Here is a 16,383-nt window from a genome sequence, read left to right as displayed (position 1 = left end):
CACGCCGAGGGATGCAGCGGCTGCACGGCGGTTGAGATACGAGAACGGCGTGACTTTGAAAACACCGCGTTTTCGCGTTCGCAGAGGCAAAGATTTAAAATTTACAGAGACACTGTACAATGTGGTACGGTTCGAGAATTTTAGAACGTACACAAACGCAGAACAACACGAAGCGGGAATATTAATGACGCACGGAATAGAATTAATGTAAGCTTTATAAAAAAAGGATGAATAAATTTGGAAATATTCTAGAAAAGATGAAAAGTACAACAATAAGCTACCGATTGAGTATTGCGGGACACAAACAAAGATAGGATTTCACGACGCGGAAATAATGATAACGCACAGAATAGAATTGATAGTTAGCGCGAAGAGACAAAGTTTGAATAAGTTATAAAAAAATTTAGAAATAATAAAAACAGAACAATAGGTCGAAATATCATTACCATCATTTTGAAAACACGAGAAACCCTGACTCTGCGCGTGGTTGACGAGAGACTGATATCCGGTGAACGTTCGAATTTCGAACTCCCACGCCGAGGGATGCAGCGGCTGCACGGCGGTTGACAACCCAGAACGGCGTGACTTCGAAAACACCGCGTTTTCGCGTACGCAGAGGCAAAGATTTCAAATCTACAAAGACGCTGTACAATGTGGTACCGATCGAGAATTTTCAAACATACACGAACGCAGAACAACACGAAGCGGGAATATTAATGACGTACGGAATAGAATTGATATAAGCTTCAAAAAAAATTGAATGAATAGATTCGAGAATATTTTATGAATTATGAAAAGTGAAACAATAAGTTACCGATTAGGTATTGCAGTACAAGAACACAGATAGGATATCACGACGCGGAAATAATGATAACGCACAAATAGAATCAATATTAAGCTCGGAGAGAAAAAGTTTGAATAAGTTATAAAAAAATTTAGAAATGATAGAAAGAAAACGATAGGTCGAAATATCATTACCATCATTACGATAACACGAGAAACTTTGACTTTGCGCGTGGTTGACGAGAAACGAACGACCGGTAAACGTTTGAATTTTGAACTCCCACGCCGAGGGATGCAGCGGCTGCACAGCGGTTGGGAATTCCGAACGGCGTGACCTCGAAAACACCGCGTTCTCGCGTACACAAAGGCAGAGAATAAAAATTGACAAAAACGCTGTATAACGTGTTACCGATTGAGGATCTTAAAACAAACACAAACACAAAGCAAAACGACGCGGAAATATCAATAACGCACAAAATAGAATTAATAATAAGCTCTCGAAAAGATGGGATGAATAAATTTGAAAAAGTTTAATAAATGATGAAAAATAAAACAATAGGTTGAATATTCTTACCTTCTTCTCCACAACACGGAAAACTCCAACTCGGCGCGTGGTTGATGCGAAACGAATAACCGGTAAGCGTTCGAATTTCGAACTATCACGTCAAGGGATGCGGCGGCTGCACGGCGGTTGAGATCCGAGAACGGCGAGACTCTGAAACCACCGCGTTCTCGCGTACGCACAGGCAAAAATTTAAAATTTACAATGATACCGATCAAGAATTATAGGACATACACGAACGCAAAACAATACGAAGCGGCAATATTGATCATGCACGGAATAGAATTGATATTGAGCTCAAAGAAATGAAGGACGAATGAATTAAGAAAAAAAAATTTCAAATGATAAAGAGAAAATCAATGAGTTGAAATATTATTACCATCATTTCAAAAACACGAGAAACCCTGACTTTGCGCGTGGTTGACGAGAAACTATTATCCGGTAAAAGTTCGAATTTCGAACTCCCACGCCGAGGGATGCAGCGGCTGCACGGCGGTTGGGAACCGAGAACGGCGTGACTTCGAAAACACCGCGTTTTTGCGCTTACAATGACACGTAACAAAAATCTTCGACAACACAGCACGAAATGGAAATATAACCGATTTTAACAGAATATCACTCGATCAGAAAAGAACCGAGTTGGGATGATCACGCTGCACGAAACAAAGTTGGTTTTAAGTTCCGCGTAGTTACGACACACAGTAAGAGAAAAGCGGAAAACAGAATAAAAAAACTCCAAGCCGTCGGAAAAAGCACGAGATCGAATCAGGTATAAATATCACTCACAATCACTGTAACGACGAGCGACCACGAGGCGGGGAGTGATTATTACCGATGGTTCGAAAAAATGACAGATTACACCTCGACACGTCGCGGCGTTCACGTTGGAGGATGCGAAACGACTGACCGGCGAGCAAGCGTTCGAACATCCAACTCGCCCGCAGGGGGAAGCAGCGGCTCGTCCACGAGCGAGAGGCCGGTATGGCGTGGCTTCGAAAACACAGCGTTCTCGCGTACACAAAGGCAGAGAATAAAAATTGACGAAAACGCTGTATAACGTGTTACCGATTGCGGATTTCAAAACAAACACAAAGCAACACGACGCGTGAATATTAATAACGCACGGAATAGAATTAATAACAAGCTTTCCGAAAGATGGGATGAATAAATTTGAAAAAGTTTAGAAAATGATGAAAAATAAAACAATAGGTTGAATATTCTTACCTTCTTCTCCACAACAGGGAAAACTCCGACTCGGCGCGTGGTTGATGCGAAACGAATAACCGGTGAGCGTTCGAATTTCGAACTCTCACGTCAAGGGATGCGGCGGCTGCACGGCGGTTGAGAACCGAGAACAGCGAGGCTCTGCAACCATCGCGTTTTCGTGTACGCACAGGCAAAGATTTAAAATTTACAATGATACCGATCAAGAATTATAGGACATACACAAACGCAAAACAATATGAGGCGGCAATATTGATCATGCACGGAATAGAATTAATGTAAGCTTTAAAAAAGAAAGGATGAATAAAATTGAAAATATTTTATGAATGATGAAAAGTGGAACAATAAATTACCGATTAAGTATTGCAGTACAAACACACAGAAGGGATATCACGACGCGGAAATAATGATAACGCACGAAATAGAATTAATATTGTGCTCGAAGAGAAAATGTTTAAATAAGTTATAAAAAAATTTAGAAATAATAACAAGAAAACGATAGGTCGAAATATCATTACCATCTTTACGAAAACACGAGAAACTTTGACTCTGCGCGTGGTTGACGAGAAACGAACGACCGGTAAACGTTTGAATTTCGAACTCCCACGCTGAGGGATGCAGCGGCTGCGCGGCGGTCGGAAACCGAGAACGGCGTGACTTCGAAAACACCGCGCTTTAGCGTTCGAAGAGGCAAAGATTTAAAATTTACAGAAACGCTGTACAATGTGATACCGATCGAGAATTTTAGAACGTACACAAACGCGGAACAACACGAAGCGGGAATATTAATGACGCACGGAATAGAATTAATGTAAGCTTTATAAAAAAAGGATGAATAAATTTGGAAATATTCTAGAAAAGATGAAAAGTACAACGATAAGTTACCGATTGAGTATTGCAGGACAAAAATAAAGATAGGATATCACGACGCGGAAATGATGATAACGCACCGAATAGAATCAGAATTGAGCGCAAAAAGGAATAGTTGAAAGAAGTTATGAAAAACTTTATAAATGCTGAAAAGAGAACAATAAGTTGGAATATTATTACTATCATTTTAAAAACACGGAAACTCTGACTCTGCGCGTGGTTGACGAGAAACGAATATCCGGTAAACGTTCGAATTTCGGACTCCCACGCCGAGGGATGCAGCGGCTGCACGGCGGTCGAGAACCGAGAACGGCGTGACTTCGAAAACACCGCGGTTTCGCATTCGCAGAGGCAAAGATTCAAAATTTACATAGACGCTGTACAATGTGGTACCGATCGAGAATTCTAGAACGTACACGAACGCAGAACAACAAGAAGCGGGAATAATAATAACGCAGGGAATAGAATTAATATAAGCTTTAAAAAAAATAGGATGAATAGTTTAGAAAATATTTTGTAAAAGATGAGAAGTGAAACAATAAGTAACCGATCGAGTATTGAAGGACAAAAACTAGGATAGGATATCACGACGCGGAAATAATGATAACGCACGGAATAGAATTAATATTAAGCTCGAAGAGAAAAAGTTTAAATAAGTTATAAAATAATTTAAAAATAATAAAAAGAAAACGATAGGTCGAAATATCATTACCATCTTTACGAAAACACGAAAAACTTTGACTCTGCGCGTGGTTGACGAGAAACGAATATCCGGTAAACGTTCGAATTTCGAACTTCCACGCCGAGGGATGCAGCGGCTGCACGGCGGTTGAGATGCGAGAACGGCGTGACTTTGAAAACACCGCGTTTTCGCGTTTGCAGAGGCAAAGATTCAAAATTTACAGAGACACTGTACAATGTGGTAACGTTCGAGAATTTGAGAACGTACACAAACGCAGAACAACACGAAGCGGGAATATCAATGTCGCACGGAATAGAATTAATATAAGCTTCAGAAAAAAATGGGATAAAGAAATTTGGAAATATTTTATAAATGATGAAAAATAAAACAATAAGTTACCGATTGAGTATTGCAGGACAAAAACAAAGATAGGATATCACGACGCGAAAATAATGATAACGCACGGAATAGAATAGTAAGCTCGAAGAGACAAAGTTTAAATAAGTTATAAAAAAATTTAGAAATAATAAAAAGAAAACAATAGGTCGAAATATCATTACCATCATTTTGAAAACACGAGAAACCCTGACTCTGCGCGTGGTTGACGAGAGACTGATATCCGGTGAACGTTCGAATTTCGAACTCCCACGCCGAGGGATGCAGCGGCTGCACGGCGGTTGGGAACCGAGAACGGCGTGACTCCGAGAACACCGCGTTTTCGCGTTCGCAGAGGCAAAGTTTCAAAATTTACAGAGACGCTGTACAATGTGATACCGATCGAGAATTTTAGAACGTACACAAACGCAGAACAACACGAAGCGGGAATATTAATGACGCACGGAATAGAATTAATGTAAGCTTTATAAAAAAAGGATGAATAAATTTGAAAATATTCTAGAAAAGATGAAAAGTACAACAATAAGCTACCGATTGAGTATTGCAGGACAAAAACAAAGATAGGATATCACGACGCGGAAATAATGATAACGCACGGAATAGAATTAATATTGAGCTCGAAGAGAAAAAGTTTGAATGAGTTATAAAAAAATTTAGAAATAATAAAAAGGAAACAATAGGTCGAAATATCAATACCATCATTTTGAAAACACGAGAAACCCTGACTCTGCGCGTGGTTGACGAGAGACTGATATCCGGTAAAAGTTCGAATTTCGAACTCCCACGCCGAGGGATGCAGCGGCTGCGGGGCGGTTGAGAACCAAGAACGGCGTGACTCCGAAAACACCGCGTTTGCGCGATCGCAGAGGCAAAGATTTAAAATTTACATAGACGCTGTACAATGTGGTACCGATCGAGAATTTTAGAACGTACACAAACGCAGAACAACACAAAGCGGGAATATTAATGACGAACGGAATAGAATTAATGTAAGCTTTATGAAAAAAGGATGAACAAATTTGAAAATATTTTAGAAAAGACGAAAAGTACAACAATAAGCTACCGATTGAGTATTGCAGGACACAAACAAAGATAGGATTTCACGACGCGGAAATAATGATAACGCACAGAATAGAATTAATAGTAAGCTCGAAGAGACAAAGTTTAAATGAGTTATAAAAAAATTTAGAAATAATAAAAAGGAAACAATAGGTCGAAATATCAATACCATCATTTTGAAAACACGAGAAACCCTGACTCTGCGCGTGGTTGACGAGAGACTGATATCCGGTAAAAGTTCGAATTTCGAACTCCCACGCCGAGGGATGCAGCGGCTGCGGGGCGGTTGAGAACCAAGAACGGCGTGACTCCGAAAACACCGCGTTTGCGCGATCGCAGAGGCAAAGATTTAAAATTTACATAGACGCTGTACAATGTGGTACCGATCGAGAATTTTAGAACGTACACAAACGCAGAACAACACGAAGCGGGAATATTAATGTCGCACGGAATAGAATTAATATGAGCTTCAAAAAAAAAATGGGATAAAGAAATTGGAAAATATTTTATAAATGATGAAAAGTAAAACAATAAGTAACCGATCGAGTATTGCAGGACAAAAACTAAGATAGGATATCGCGACGCGGAAATAATGATAACGCACGGAATAGAATTAATATTAAGCTCGAAGAAAAAAAGTTTGAATACGTTATAAAAGAATTTAGAAATAATAAAAAGAAAACAATAGGTCGAAATATCATTACCATCTTTTCGCAAACACGAGAAACTCCGACTCTGCGCGTGGTTGACGAGAAACAAATATCCGGTAAACGTTCGAATTTCGAACTTCCACGCCGAGGGATGCAGCGGCTGCACGGCGGTTGAGAACCAAGAACGGCGTGACTCCGAAAACACCGCGTTTTCGCGTCCGCAGAGGCAAAGTTTCAAAATTTACAGAGACGCTGTACAATGTGGTACCGATCGAGAATTTTAGAACGTACACAAACGCAGAACAACACGGAGCGGGAATATTCATGACGTACGGAATAGGATTGATATGAGCTTCAAAAAAAATTGAATGAATAAATTCGAAAATATTTTATAAATTATGAAAAGTGAAACAATAAGTTACCGATTAGGTATTGCAGGACAAAAACAAAGATAGGATATCACGACGCGGAAATAATAATAACGCACGGAATAGAATTAATATTAAGCTCGAAGAGAAATAGTTTGAATAAGTTATGAAAAAATTTATGAATGATAGAAAGAAAACAATAGGTTGGAATTTTATGACCATCTTCTCAAAAACACAAGAAACTCTGACTCCGCGCGTGGTTGACCAGAAACGAATATCCGGTAAACGTTCGAATTTTGAACTTCTACGCCAAGGGATGCAGCGGCTGCGGGGCGGTTGAGAACCAAGAACGGCGTGACTTCGAAAACACCGCGTTTGCGCGATCGCAAAGGCAAAGATTCAAAATTTACATAGACGCTGTACAATGTGGTACCGATCGAGATCTCTAGAACGTACACAAACGCAGAACAATAAGAAGCGGGAATAATAATAACGCAGGGAATAGAATTAATATGAGCTTTAAAAAAAATAGGATGAATAGTTTAGAAAATATTTTGTAAAAGATGGAAAGTGAAACAATATGTAACCGATCGAGTATTGCAGGACAAAAACTAGGATAGGATATCACGACGCGGAAATAATGATAACGCACGGAATAGAATTAATATTAAGCTCGAAGAGAAAAAGTTTGAATACGTTATAAAAGAATTTAGAAATAATAAAAAGAAAACGATAGGTCGAAATATCATTACCATGTTCACGAAAACACGAGAAACCCTGACTTTGCGCGTGGTTGACGAGAAACTATTATCCGGTAAAAGTTCGAATTTCGAACTCCCACGCCGAGGGATGCAGCGGCTGCACGGGGGTTGGGAACCGAGAACGGCGTGACTTCGAAAACACCGCGTTTTCGCGTTCGCAGAGGCAAAGATTCAAAATTTACAGAGACGCTGTACAATGTGGTACCGATCGAGAATTTTAGAACGTACACAAACGCAGAACAACACGAAGCGGGAATATTGATTACGCACGGAATAGAATTGATATGAGCTTCAAAAAAAAATGGGATAAAAAAATTTGAAATTATTTCATAAATGATGAAAAATAAAACAATAAGTTACCGATTGATTATTGCAGGACAAAAACAAAGATAGGATATCACGACGCGGAAATACTGATAACGCACCGAATAGAAATAATTATGAGCGCAAAGAGGAATGTTTTAAAGAAGTTATGAAAAAATTTATAAATGCTGAAAAGAGAACAATAAGTTGGAATATTATTACTATCTTTTTAAAAACACGAAAACTCTGACTCTGCGCGTGGTTGACGAGAAACGAATATCCGGTAAACGTTCGAATTTCGAACTCCCACGCTGAGGGATGCAGCGGCTGCACGGCGGTTGGGAACCGAGAACGGCGTGACTTCGAAAACACCGCGCTTTGGAGTTCGCAGAGGCAAAGATTTAAAATTTACAGAGACGCTGTACAATGTGGTACCGATCGAGAATTTTAGAACGTACACAAACGCAGAACAACACGAAGCGGGAATATTAATGACGCACGGAATAGAATTATTATAAGCTTCAAAAAAAAAAGGGATAAAAAAATTTGAAAATATTTCATAAATGATGAAAAATAAAACAATAAGTTGCCGATTGAGTATTGCAGGACAAAAACAAAGATAGGATATCACGACGCGGAAATAATGATAACGCACGGAATAGAATTGATAGTGAGCTCAAAGAGACAAAGTTTGAATAAGTTATCAAAAAATGTATGAATAATAAAAATAGAACAATAGGTCGAAATATCATTACCATCATTTTGAAAACACGAGAAACCCTGACTCCGCGCGTGGTTGACGAGAGACTGATATCCGGCGAACGTTCGAATTTTGAACTCCCACGCCGAGGGATGCAGCGGTTGCTCGGCGGTTGACAACCCAGAACGGCGTGACTTCGAAAACACCGCGTTTTTGCGTACGCAGAGGCAAAGATCTCAAATCTACAAAGACGCTGTACAATGTGGTACCGATCGAGAATTTTAGAACGCACACAAACGCAGAACAACACGAAGCAGGAATATTAATGACGCACGGAATAGAATTAATGTAAGCTTTAAAAAAAAAAGGATGAATAAATTTGAAAATATTATATAAATGATGAAAAGTGAAACAATAAGTTACCGATTAAGTATTGCAGTATGAAAACACAGATAGGATATCACGACGCGGAAATAATCATAACGCACGGAATAGAATCAATATTGAGCTCGAAGAGAAAAAGTTTGAATGAGTTCAAAAAAAATTTAGAAATAATAAAGAGAAAACGATAGGTCGAAATATCATTACCATCTTCACGATAACACGAGTAACTTTGACTCTGCGCGTGGTTGACGAGAAACGAACGACCGGTAAACGTTTGAATTTCGAACTCCCACGCCGAGGGATGTAGCGGCTGCACAGCGGTTGGGAATTCCGAACGGCGTGGCCTCGAAAACACCGCGTTCTTGCGCTTACAATGACACGTAACGAAAATCTTCGACAACACAGCACGAAATGGAAATATAACCGATTTTAACAGAATATCACTTGATCAGAAACGAACCGAGTTGGAATGATCACGCTGCACGAAACAAAGTTGGTTCTGAGTTGCGCGTAGTTACGACACACAGTAAGAGAAAAACGGAAAACAGAATAAAAAAACTCCATGCCGCCGAAAAAAGCACGAGATCGAATCAGGTATAAATATCACTCACAATCACTGTAACGACGAGCGACCACGAGGCGGGGAGTGATTATTACCGATGGTTCGAAAAAATGACAGATTACACCTCGACACGTCGCGGCGTTCACGTTGGAGGATGCGAAACGACTGACCGGCGAGCAAGCGTTCGAACATCCAACTCGCCCGCAGGGGGAAGCAGCGGCTCGTCCACGAGCGAGAGGCCGGTATGGCGTGGCTTCGAAAACACAGCGTTCTCGCGAACACAAAGGCAGAGAATAAAAATTGACAGAAACGCTGTATAACGTGTCACCGATTGAGGATTTCAAAACAAACACAAAGCAACACGACGCGTAAATATTAATAACGCACGGAATAGAATTAATAATGAGCTTTCCGAAAGATGGGACGAATAAATTTGCAAAAGTTTAGAAAATGATGAAAAATAAAACAATAGGTTGAATATTCTTACCTTCTTCTCCACAACAGGGAAAACTCCGACTCGGCGCGTGGTTGATGCGAAACGAATAACCGGTGAGCGTTCGAATTTCGAACTCTCACGTCAAGGGATGCGGCGGCTGCACGGCGGTTGAGAACCGAGAACGGCGAGACTCTGAAACCATCGCGTTTTCGCGTACGCACAGGCAAAGATTTAAAATTTACAATGATACCGATCAAGAATTATAGGACATACACAAACGCAAAACAATATGAGGCGGCAATATTGATCATGCACGGAATAGAATTAATGTAAGCTTTAAAAAAGAAAGGATGGATAAAATTGAAAATATTTTATGAATGATGAAAAGTGAAACAATAAATTACCGATTAAGTCTTGCAGTACAGAAACACAGAAGGGATATTACGACGCGGAAATAATGATAACGCACGAAATAGAATTAATATTGTGCTCGGAGAGAAAATGTTTGAATAAGTTATAAAAAAATTTAGAATTAATAACAAGAAAACGATAGGTCGAACTATCATTACCATCTCCACGAAAACACGAGAAACTTTGACTCTGCGCGTGGTTGACGAGAAACGAACGACCGGTAAACGTTTGAATTTCGAACTCCCACGCTGAGGGATGCAGCGGCTGCACGGCGGTTGGAAACCGAGAACGGCGTGACTTCGAAAACACCGCGCTTTAGCGTTCAAAGAGGCCAAGATTTAAAATTCACAGAGACGCTGTACAATGTGGTACCGATCGAGAAATTTAGAACGTACACAAACGCAGAACATCAAGGAAAGGGAATAATAATGACGCAGGGAATAGAATTAATATGAGCTTTAAAAAAAATAGGATGAATAGTTTAGAAAATATTTTGTAAAAGATAAAAAGTGAAACAATAAGTAACCGATCGAGTATTGCAGGACAAAACCTAGGATAGGATATCACGACGCGGAAATAATGATAACGCACGGAATAGAATTAATATTAAGCTCGAAGAGAAATAGTTTGAATAAGTTATAAAAAAATTTAGAAATAATAACAAGGAAACGATAGGTCGAAATATCATTACCATTTTTACGAAAACACGAGAAACTTTGACTCTGCGCGTGGTTGACGAGAAACGAACGACCGGTAAAAGTTTGAATTTCGAACTCCCACGCTAAGGGATGCAGCGGCTGCACGGCGGTTGGAAACCGAGAACGGCGTGACTTCGAAAACACCGCGCTTTAGCGTTCGAAGAGGCAAAGATTGAAAATTCACAGAAACGCTGTACAATGTGGTACCGATTTAGAATTTAAGAACGTACACAAACGCAGAACAACACGAAGCGGGAATATTAATGACGCACGGAATAGAATTAATGTAAGCGTTGAAAAAAAAAGGATGAATAAATTTGAAAATATTTAATAAATGATGAGAAGTGAAACAATAAGTTACCGATTGAGTATTGCAGGACAAAAATAAAGATAGGATATCACGACGCGGAAATAATGATAACGCACCGAATAGAATCAATATTGAGCGCAAAAAGGAATAGTTTAAAGAAGTTATGAAAAAATTTATAAATGCTGAAAAGAGAACAATAAGTTGGAATATTATTACTATCATTTTAAAAACACGGAAACTCTGACTCTGCGTGTGGTTGACGAGAAACGAACGACCGGTGAACGTTTGAATTTAGAACTCCCACGCTGAGGGATGCAGCGGCTGCACGGCGGTTGGGAACCGAGAACGGCGTGACTTCGAAAACACCGCGCTTTCGCGTTCGCAGAGGCAAAGATTTAAAATTTACAGAGACACTGTACAATGTGGTACCGATCGAGAATTTTAGAACGTACGCAAACGCAGAACAACACGAAGCGGGAATATTAATGTCGCACGGAATAGAATTAATATAAGCTTCAGAAAAAAATGGGATAAAGAAATTTGAAAATATTTTATAAATGATGAAAAATAAAACAATAAGTTACCGATTGAGTATTGCAGGACAAAAACAAAGATAGGATATCACGACGCGGAAATAATGATAACGCACGGAATAGAATCAATATCAAGCTCGGAGAGAAAAAGTTTGAATAAGTTATAAAAAAATTTAGAAATAATAAAAAGAAAACGATGGCTCGAAATATCATTACCATCTTCACGATAACACGAGGAACTTTGACTCTGCGCGTGGTTGACGAGAAACGAACGACCGGTTAACGTTTGAATTTCGAACTCCCACGCCGAGGGATGCAGCGGCTGCACAGCGGTTGGGAATTCCGAACGGCGTGGCCTCGAAAACACCGCGTTCTTGCGCTTACAATGACACGTAACGAAAATCTTCGACAACACAGCACAAAATGGAAATATAACCGATTTTAACAGAATATCACTTGATCAGAAACGAACCGAGTTGGGATGATCACGTTGCACGAAACAAAGTTGGTTCTGAGTTGCGCGTCGTTACGACACACAGTAAGAGAATAACGGAAAACAGAATAAAAAAAACTCCAAGCCGCCGAAAAAAGCACGAGATCGAATCAGGTATAAATATCACTCACAATCACTGTAACGACGAGCGACCACGAGGCGGAGAGTGATTATTACCGATGGTTCGAAAAAATGACAGATTACACCTCGACACGTCGCGGCGTTCACGTTGGAGGATGCGAAACGACTGACCGGCGAGCAAGCGTTCGAACATCCAACTCGCCCGCAGGGGGAAGCAGCGGCTCGTCCACGAGCGAGAGGCCGGTATGGCGTGGCTTCGAAAACACAGCGTTCTCGCGTACACAAAGGCAGAGAATAAAAATTGACGAAAACGCTGTATAACGTGTTACCGATTGCGGATTTCAAAACAAACACAAAGGAACACGACGCGTAAATATTAATAACGCACGGAATAGAATTAATAATAAGCTTTCCGAAAGATGGGATGAATAAATTTGAAAAAGTTTAGAAAATGATGAAAAATAAAACAATAGGTTGAATATTCTTACCTTCTTCTCCACAACAGGGAAAACTCCGACTCGGCGCGTGGTTGATGCGAAACGAATAACCGGTGAGCGTTCGAATTTCGAACTCTCACGTCAAGGGATGCGGCGGCTGCACGGCGGTTGAGAACCGAGAACGGCGAGGCTCTGCAACCATCGCGTTTTCGTGTACGCACAGGCAAAGATTTAAAATTTACAATGATACCGATCAAGAATTATAGGACATACACAAACGCAAAGCAATATGAGGCGGCAATATTGATCATGCACGGAATAGAATTAATGTAAGCTTTAAAAAAGAAAGGATGAATAAAATTGAAAATATTTTATGAATGATGAAAAGTGGAACAATAAATTACCGATTAAGTATTGCAGTACAAACACACAGAAGGGATATCACGACGCGGAAATAATGATAACGCACGAAATAGAATTAATATTGTGCTCGAAGAGAAAATGTTTGAATAAGTTATAAAAAAATTTAGAAATAATAACAAGAAAACGATAGGTCGAAATATCATTACCATCATTACGAAAACACGAGAAACTTTGACTCTGCGCGTGATTGACGAAAAACGAACGACCGGTAAACGTTTGAATTTCGAACTCCCACGCTGAGGGATGCAGCGGCTGCACGGCGGTTGGAAACCGAGAACGGCGTGACTTCGAAAACACCGCGCTTTAGCGTTCGAAGAGGCAAAGATTTAAAATTCACAGAGACGCTGTACAATGTGGTACCGATCGAGAAATTTAGAACGTTCACAAACGCAGAACATCAAGGAAAGGGAATAATAATGACGCAGGGAATAGAATTAATATGAGCTTTGAAAAAAATAGGATGAATAAATTAGAAAATATTTTATAAAAGATGAAAAGTGGAACAATAAGTAACCGATCGAGTATTGCAGGACAAAAACTAAGATAGGATATCACGACGCGGAAATAATGATAACGCACGGAATAGAATGAATATTAAGCTCGAAGAGAAAAAGTTTGAATAAGTTATAAAAGAATTTAGAAATAATAAAAAGAAAACAATAGATCGAAATATCATTACCATCTTTTCGCAAGCACGAGAAACTCCAACTCTGCGCGTGGTTGACGAGAAACAAATATCCGGTAAACGTTCGAATTTCGAGCTCCCACGCCGAGGGATGCAGCGGCTGCACGGCGGTTGGGAACCGAGAACGGCGTGACTCCGAGAACACCGCGTTTTCGCGTTCGCAGAGGCAAAGTTTCAAAATTTACAGAGACGCTGTACAATGTGATACCGATCGAGAATTTTAGAACGTACACAAACGCAGAACAACACGAAGCGGGAATATTAATGACGCACGGAATAGAATTAATGTAAGCTTTATAAAAAAAGGATGAATAAATTTGAAAATATTCCAGAAAAGATGAAAAGTACAACAATAAGCTACCGATTGAGTATTGCAGGACAAAAACAAAGATAGGATATCACGACGCGGAAATAATGATAACGCACGGAATAGAATTAATATTGAGCTCGAAGAGAAAAAGTTTGAATGAGTTATAAAAAAATTCGGAAATAATAAAAAGAAAACGATAGGTCGAAATATCATCACCATCTTTACGAAAGCACGAGAAACTTTGACTCTGCGCGTGGTTGACGAGAAACGAACGACCGGTAAACGTTTGAATTTAGAACTCCCACGCTGAGGGATGCAGCGGCTGCACGGCGGTTGGGAACCGAGAACGGCGTGACTTCGAAAACACCGCGATTTCGCGTTCGCAGAGGCAAAGATTTAAAATTTACAGAGACGCCGTACAATGTGGTACCGATCGAGAATTTTAGAACGTACACAAACGCAGAACAACACGAAGCGGGAATATTAATGACGCACGGAATAGAATTAATGTTAGCTTTATGAAAAAAGGATGAACAAATTTGAAAATATTTTAGAAAAGACGAAAAGTACAACAATAAGCTACCGATTGAGTATTGCAGGACACAAACAAAGATAGGATTTCACGACGCGGAAATAATGATAACGCACAGAATAGAATTGATAGTTAGCGCGAAGAGACAAAGTTTGAATAAGTTATAAAAAAATTTAGAAATAATAAAAACAGAACAATAGGTCGAAATATCATTACCATCATTTTGAAAACACGAGAAACCCTGACTCTGCGCGTGGTTGACGAGAGACTGATATCCGGTGAACGTTGGAATTTCGAACTCCCACGCCGAGGGATGCAGCGGCTGCACGGCGGTTGACAACCCAGAACGGCGTGACTTCGAAAACACCGCGTTTTCGCGTACGCAGAGGCAAAGATTTCAAATCTACAAAGACGCTGTACAATGTGGTACCGATCGAGAATTTTCAAACATACACGAACGCAGAACAACACGAAGCGGGAATATTAATGACGTACGGAATAGAATTGATATAAGCTTCAAAAAAAATTGAATGAATAAATTCGAGAATATTTTATAAATGATGAAAAGTGAAACAATAAGTTACCGATTAGGTATTGCAGTACAAAAACACAGATAGGATATCACGACACGGAAATAATGATAACGCACGGAATAGAATCAATATTAAGCTCGGAGAGAAAAAGTTTGAATAAGTTATAAAAAAATTTAGAAATGATAGAAAGAAAACGATAGGTCGAAATATCATTACCATCATTACGATAACACGAGAAACTTTGACTTTGCGCGTGGTTGACGAGAAACGAACGACCGGTAAACGTTTCAATTTTGAACTCCCACGCCGAGGGATGCAGCGGCTGCACAGCGGTTGGGAATTCCGAACGGCGTGACCTCGAAAACACCGCGTTCTCGCGTACACAAAGGCAGAGAATAAAAATTGACAAAAACGCTGTATAACGTGTTACCGATTGAGGATCTTAAAACAAACACAAACACAAAGCAAAACGACGCGGAAATATCAATAACGCACAAAATAGAATTAATAATAAGCTCTCGGAAAGATGGGATGAATAAATTTGAAAAAGTTTAATAAATGATGAAAAATAAAACAATAGGTTGAATATTCTTACCTTCTTCTCCACAACACGGAAAACTCCAACTCGGCGCGTGGTTGATGCGAAACGAATAACCGGTAAGCGTTCGAATTTCGAACTATCACGTCAAGGGATGCGGCGGCTGCACGGCGGTTGAGATCCGAGAACGGCGAGACTCTGAAACCACCGCGTTCTCGCGTACGCACAGGCAAAGATTTAAAATTTACAATGATACCGATCAAGAATCATAGGACATACACGAACGCAAAACAATACGAAGCGGCAATATTGATCATGCACGGAATAGAATTGATATTGAGCTCAAAGAAATGAAGGACGAATGAATTAAGAAAAAAAAATTTCAAATGATAAAGAGAAAATCAATGAGTTGAAATATTATTACCATCATTTCAAAAACACGAGAAACCCTGACTTTGCGCGTGGTTGACGAGAAACTATTATCCGGTAAAAGTTCGAATTTCGAACTCCCACGCCGAGGGATGCAGCGGCTGCACGGCGGTTGGGAACCGAGAACGGCGTGACTTCGAAAACACCGCGTTTTTGCGCTTACAATGACACGTAACAAAAATCTTCGACAACACAGCACGAAATGGAAATATAACCGATTTTAACAGAAT

Source organism: Diprion similis, chromosome 9 (genome assembly GCF_021155765.1).
Source record: "Diprion similis isolate iyDipSimi1 chromosome 9, iyDipSimi1.1, whole genome shotgun sequence".
Classification (NCBI taxonomy): Eukaryota; Metazoa; Arthropoda; class Insecta; order Hymenoptera; family Diprionidae; genus Diprion; species Diprion similis.
Note: the sequence above shows the minus strand (reverse complement) of the source record.